Genomic DNA, 7,285 nt, shown 5'->3' on the forward strand with positions numbered 1-7,285 from the left:
CATTACAGTGCAATAAACTTACATTGCATTACATCAGGCCAACATTATGGTTACAGTTACAGGACATGGCAGGACAGGACCGCAACACACACTGGATTGTATTCAACTGACCCTCCTGTGTGAGTGGGTCAGCTCCGATGCCGGTGGTGGCACGGTTGCTATCCCTGACCAGGGAGAGGGCACGGATCGCGATTTCAGTCAGAGGCTCTTGGGTTGTGGGTCCTCCCCACTGTAAGCCGCTGCTATTGCAGATGTTTTCTTCTGTAGAAAGTTAAGTAAATGAAAGTAAAAATCTTCAATCCATTTAACATCGCAGACACACAGGGTCACACACACAATTAAAAAATACTGCATTGATCCTCGTCATTGGCTGAAAGCACGAATACATCGCAGTAACCTCAAGATAAATAACATCATCCGTGTGACACTGAACCTACATTTACACGGTACATGGCCCATGGGGGGTGCATAAATAAAATCATTACTTACTCTTGCTACCCTCACCAGGTTGTTCCACCTGTTACGGCACCTTTCCCCGGTGCGTACCACGGTACTTGTGGAGGACACAGCCTCCCGGATCTCGTCCCGTATCCGGTTGTACTCCTTTGGGGGGGCCTTTCCATGACCACCCTTCGTTAGCTCGGAGTACCTCTCTGTGATATTCTCCAGAAATGCAGTAACTCCATCTCGTCGAAAGCGGGCGCCCCCAACCTCCCGTCCTTCTCGATGTTCCTGCACTTTGACTTTAAAAAAAAAACATTTCCATAATATTTATGATTTTTGTTTTGTAAAATATGTGTTATTCTTCAAACTGTAGAATTATTAGTTGTTATGAATATTTTTTAACTCTACAATGTGTTTTTAAAGTAACTTCCCGTCGACTAGCTTGCTGCTCCTTCTCACTCTCTCAAACATTTGAAGATCACATGGATGAACTTCAACAATTGTACATCCCTGTCTGGAGTAAAAATAAAACGGGGAAGGTGGCTCAACCGCGGCTAACAAGGGAAATTAAGGATAGTGTTAAATCCAAGGAAGAGGCATATAAATTGGCCAGCAAAAGCAACAAACCTGAGGACTGGGAGAATTTTATAATTCAGCAGAGGAGGACGAAGGGTTTAACTAGGAGGGGGAAAATAGAGTATGAGAGAAAGCTTGCTGGGAACATAAAAACTGACTGCAAAAACTTCTCTAGATATGTGAAGGGAAAAAGATTAGTGAAGACAAACATAGATCTCTTGCAGTCAGATGCAGGTGAATTTATAATGGGGAACAAAGAAATCGCAATTGAACAAATACTTTGATTCTGTCTTCACGAAGGAAGACACAAATAACCTTCTGGATGTACTAGGGGACCGAGGGTCTAGTGAGAAGGAGGAACTGAAGGAAATCCTTATTAGGCGGGAAATTGTGTTAGGGAAATTGATGGGATTGAAGGCTGATAAATCCCCGGGGCCTGATAGTCTGCATCTCAGAGTACTTAAAGGAGTGGCCCTAGAAATAGTGGATGCATTGGTGATCATTTTCCAACAGTCTATTGACTCTGGATCGGTTCCTCTGGACTGGAGGGTAGCTAATGTAACACCACTTTTTAAGAATGGAGGGAGAGGGAAGGCGGGTAATTATAGACCGGTTAGCCTGACATCAGTCGTGGGGAAAATGTTGGAATCAATTATTAAAGATGAAATAGCAGCACATTTGGAAAGCAGTGATGGGATCGGTCCAAGTCAGCATGGATTTATGAAAGGGAAATCCTGCTTGGCAAATCTTCTCGAATTTTTTGAGAATGTAACTTATAGAGTGGACAAGGGAGAACCAGTGGATGTGGTTTATTTGGAATTTCAAAAGGCTTTTGACAAGGTCCCACACAAGAGATTGGTATGCAAAATGAAAGCACATGGTATTGGGGGTAATGTACTGACGTGGATAGAGAACTGGTTGGCAGTCAGAGAGTCGGGATAAACGGGTCCTTTTCAGAATGGCAGGCAGCGACTAGTGGAGTGCTGCAGGGCTCAGTGCTGGGACCCCAGCTCTTTACAATATACATCAATGATTTGGATGAGGGAATTGCGTATATCTCCAAGTTTGCAGATGACACTAAGCTGGGTAATGGTGTGAGCTGTGAGGAGGATGCTAAAAGACTGCAGGGTGATTTGGACAGGTTAGGTGAGTGGGCAAACGTGTGGCTGATACAGTATGATGTAGATAAATGTGAGGCTTTCCACTTTGGGGGCAAAAACACGAAGACAGAATATTATCTGGATGGCGGCAGATTAGGAAAAGGGGGAGGTGCAACGAGACCTGGGTGTCATAGTTCATCAGTCACTGAAAGTTGGCATGCAGGTACAGCAGGCGGTGAAGAAGACAAATGGTATGTCGGCCTTCATAGCGAGGGGATTTGAGTATAGGAGCAGGGAGGTCTTACTGTAGTTGTACAGGGCCTTAGTGAGGCCTCACCTGGAATATTGTGTTCAGTTTTGGTCTCCTAATCTGAGGAAGGAACTTCTTGCTATTGAGGGAGTGCAGCGAAGGTTCACCAGACTGATTCCCGAGATGGCAGGACTGACATATGAGGAGAGATTGGATCGACTGGGCCTGTATTCACTGAGTTGAGAAGGATGAAAGGGGATATCATAGAAACATATAAAATTCTGACGGGACTGGACAGGTTAGATGCGAGGAGAATGTGCCCGATGTTGGGGAAGTCCAGAACCAGGGGACATAGTCTAAGGATAAGGGGTAAGCCATTTAGGACTGAGATGAGGAGAAACTTTTTCACTGAGTTGTTAACCTGTGGAATTCCCTACCGCAGAGAATTGTTGATGCCAGTTCATTGGATATATTCAAGAGGGAGTTAGATATGGCCCTTACGGCTAAAGGGATCAAGGGGTATGGAGAAAAAGCAGGAAAGGGGTAATGAGGTGAATGATCAGCCATGATCTTATTGAATGGTGGTACAGGCTCGAAGGGCCGAATGGCCTACTCCTATTTTCTATGTTTCCTCCTCAACTCACTGTGCATGTGCGGGTGACCCCTGACCTCCAAAATCGAGGGTAAAACGCTTCTGTTGAAAAAATGGGGGGAAAAAACATTGCGCTTTGAGACGTCCGGCAGTTATGAAAGGCGCTATATAAATGCAAGTCTTACTTTTTTGATGGTGGATAAAAAGCAGCGAATAGGAGTAAATGGATGTTCTTGAATTGACCAGATAGACCTATATCCCAAAGACCTCGGTTGACCAACATATTGATTGGGCTAACCAAACTGGTAGCAATACTGTGGAGGAGGATTTCCTGGAGCGTATAAGGGATGGTTTTCTCGACAAATATGTCGAGGAACCAACAAGAGGGCAGGCCATCCTAGACTGGATCTTGTGTAACGAGAGAGGCTTAATTAGCAATCTGGTTGTGCGTGGCCCCTTGGGGAAGAGTGACCATAATATGGTAGAATTCTTCATTAAGATGGAGAGCGACACAGTTAATTCAGAGACTAGGGTCCTGAACTTAAAGGAAACTTCGATGGTATGAGATGTGATTTGGCTAAGATAGACTGGCGAATGATACTTAAAGGGTTGATGGTGGATAGGCAATGGCAGACATTTAAAGATAACATGGATGAATTACAACTATTGTACATCCCTGTCTGGCGTAAAAATAAAACGGGGAAGGTGGCTCAACCGTGGCTAACGAGGGAAATTTGGAATAGTGTTAAATCCAAGGAAGAAGCATATAAATTGGCCAGAAAAAGCAGCAAACCTGAGGGCTGGAAGAAATTTAGAATTCAGCAGAGGAGGACTAGGGTTTAATAAGGAGGGAGAAAATAAGAGTATGAGAGTAAGCTTGCAGGGAACATAAAAACTGACTGTAAAAGCTTCTACAGATATGTGAAGAGAAAAAGATTAGTGAAGACAAACGTAGGTCCCTTGCAGTCAGAATCAGGTGAATTCATAATGGGGAACAAAGAAATGGCAGACCAATTGAACAAATACTTTGGTTCTGTCTTCACTAAGGAAGACACGAATAACCTCCTGAAAATACTAGGGGACCAAGGGTCTAGCAAGGAGGAGGAACTGAAGGATATCCTTATTAGTCAGGAAATGGTGTTAGGGAAACTGATGGGACTGAAGGCCGATAAATCGCCAGGGCCTGATAGTCTGCATCCCAGAGAACTTAAGGAAGTCGCCCTAGAAATAGTAGATGCATTGGTGGTCATTTTCCAAAATTTCATGGACTCTGGATCAGTTCCTATGGATTGGAGGGTAGCTAATGTAACCCCACTTTTTAAAAAAGGCAGAGAAAACAGGGAATTATAGACCGGCTAGCCTGACATCGGTGGTGGGGAAAATGCTGGAATCAATTATTAAAGATGTAATAGTAGCGCATTTGGAAAGCAGTGACAGGATCGGGAAAGGGAAATCATGCTTGACAAATCTTCTAGAATTTTTTGAGGATGTAACTAGTAGAGTGGATAAGGGAGAACCAGTGGATGTGGTGTATTTGGACTTTCAAAAGACTTTTGACAAGTTCCCACACAAGAGATTAGTGTGCAAAATTAAGGCACATGGGGGTAATGTATTGACGTGGATAGAGAACTGGTTGGCAGACAGGAAGCAAAGAGTGGGAATAAACTGGTCCTTTTCAGAATGGCAGGCAGTGACTTGTGGGGTACCACAAGGTTCAGTGCTGGGATCCTTGCTATTTACAATATACATTAATGATTTAGATGAAGGAATTGAATGTAATACCTCCAAGTTTGCAGATGACACTAAGCTGGGTGGCAGTGAGCTGTGAGGAGGATGCTAAGAGGCTGCAGGGTGACTTGGACAGGTTAGGTGAATGGACAAATGCATGGCAGATGCAGTATAATGTAGATAAATGTGAGGTTATCCACTTTGGTGGCAAAAACAGGAAGGCAGATTATCTGAATGGTGACAGATTAGCAAAAGGGGAGGTGCAACGAGACCTGGGTGTCATGGTTTATCAGTCACTGAAGGTCAGCATGCAGATACAGCAGGCAGTAAAGAAAGCAAATGGCATGCTGGCCTTCATAGCGAGAGGATTTGAGTATAGGAGCAGGGAGGTCGTACTGCAGTTGTATAGGGCCTTGGTGAGACCACACCTTGAGTATTGTGTGCAGTTTTGGTCTCCTAATCTGAGGAAGGACGTGCTTGCTATTGAGGGAGTGCAGCGAAGGTTCACTCGACTAATTCCCAGGATAGACATAGACATAGAAAATAGGTGCAGGAGTAGGCCATTCGGCCCTTCGAGCCTGCACCGCCATTCAATGAGTTCATGGCTGAACATGCAACTTCAGTACCCCATTCCTGCTTTCTCGCCATACCCCTTGATCCCCCTAGTAGTAAGGACTCCATCTAACTCCTTTTTGAATATATTTAGTGAATTGGCCTCAACAACTTTCTGTGGTAGAGAATTCCACAGGTTCACCACTCTCTGGGTGAAGAAGTTTCTCCTCACCTCGGTCCTAAATGGCTTACCCCTTATCCTTAGACTGTGACCCCTGGTTCTGGACTTCCCCAACATTGGGAACATTCTTCCTGCATCTAACCTGTCTGAACCCATCAGAATTTTAAACGTTTCTATGAGATCCCCTCTCATTCTTCTGAATTCCAGTGAATACAAGCTCAGTTGATCCAGTCTTTCTTGATATGTCAGTCCCGCCATCCCGGGAATCAGTCTGGTGAACCTTCGCTGCACTTCCTCAATAGCAAGAATGTCCTTCCTCAAGTTAGACCAAAACTGTACACACTACTCCAGGTGTGGCCTCACCAAGGCCCTGTACAACTATAGTAACACCTCCCTGCCCCTGTACTCAAATCCCCTCGCTATGAAGGCCAACATGCCATTTGCTTTCTTAACTGCCTGCTGTACCTGCATGCCAACCTTCAATGACTGATGTACCATGACACCCAGGTCTCGTTGCACCTCCCCTTTTCCTAATCTGTCACCATTCAGATAATAGTCTATCTCTCTGTTTTTACCACCAAAGTGAATAACCTCACATTTATCCACATTATACTTCATCTGCCATGCATTTGCCCACTCACCTAACCTATCCAAGTCACTCTGCAGCCTCATAGCATCCTCCTCGCAGCTCACACTGCCACCCAACTTAGTGTCATCCGCAAATTTGGAGATACTACATTTAATCCCCTCGTCTAAATCATTAATGTGCAATGTAAACAGCTGGGGCCCCAGCACAGAACCTTGTGGTACCCCACTAGTCACTGCCTGCCATTCTGAAAAGTACCCATTTACTCCTACTCTTTGCTTCCTGTCTGCCAACCAGTTCTCAATCCACGTCAGCACACTACCCCCAATCCCATGTGCTTTAACTTTGCACATTAATCTCTTGTGTGGGACCTTGTTGAAAGCCTTCTGAAAGTCCAAATACACCACATCAACTGGTTCTCCCTTGTCCACTCTACTGGAAACATCCTCAAAAAATTCCAGAAGGTTTGTCAAGCATGATTTCCCTTTCACAAATCCATGCTGACTTGGACCTATCATGTCACCTCTTTCCAAATGCGCTGCTATGACATCCTTAATAATTGATTCCATCATTTTACCCACGACTGATGTCAGGCTGACCGGTCTATAGTTCCCTGTTTTCTCTCTCCCTCCTTTTTTAAAAAGTGGGGTTACATTGGCTACCCTCCACTCCATAGGAACTGATCCAGAGTCTATGGAATGTTGGAAAATGACTGTCAATGCATCCACTATTTCCAAGGCCACCTCCTTAAGTACTCTGGGATGCAGTCCATCAGGCCCTGGGGATTTATCGGCCTTCAATCCCATCAATTTGCCGACTAATAAGGATTTCCCTCAGTTCCTCCTTCTTACTAGACCCTCTGACCCCTTTTATATCTGGAAGATTGTTTGTGTCCTCCTTGGTGAATACCGAACCAAGGTACTTGTTCAATTGGTCTGCCATTTCTTTGTTCCCCGTTATGACTTCCATGGCAGGACTGACATAAGAAAGACTGGATCGGCTAGGCTTATACTCACTGGAATTTAAAAGAATGAGAGGGGATCTCATAGAAACATATAAAATTATGACAGGACTGGACAGGTTAGATGCAGGAAGAATTTTCCCGATGATGGGGAAGTCCAGAACCAGGGGTCACAGTCTAAGAATAAGGGGTAAGCCTTATAGGACTGAGATGAGGAGAAACTTTTTCACCCAGAGAGTGGTGAACCTGTGGAATTCTCTACCGCAGAGAGTTGTTGATGCCAGTTCGTTGGATATATTCAAGAGGGAGTTAGAT

The sequence above is a fragment of the Pristiophorus japonicus genome, chromosome 17 (genome assembly GCF_044704955.1).
Source record: "Pristiophorus japonicus isolate sPriJap1 chromosome 17, sPriJap1.hap1, whole genome shotgun sequence".
Taxonomy (NCBI): domain Eukaryota; kingdom Metazoa; phylum Chordata; class Chondrichthyes; family Pristiophoridae; genus Pristiophorus; species Pristiophorus japonicus.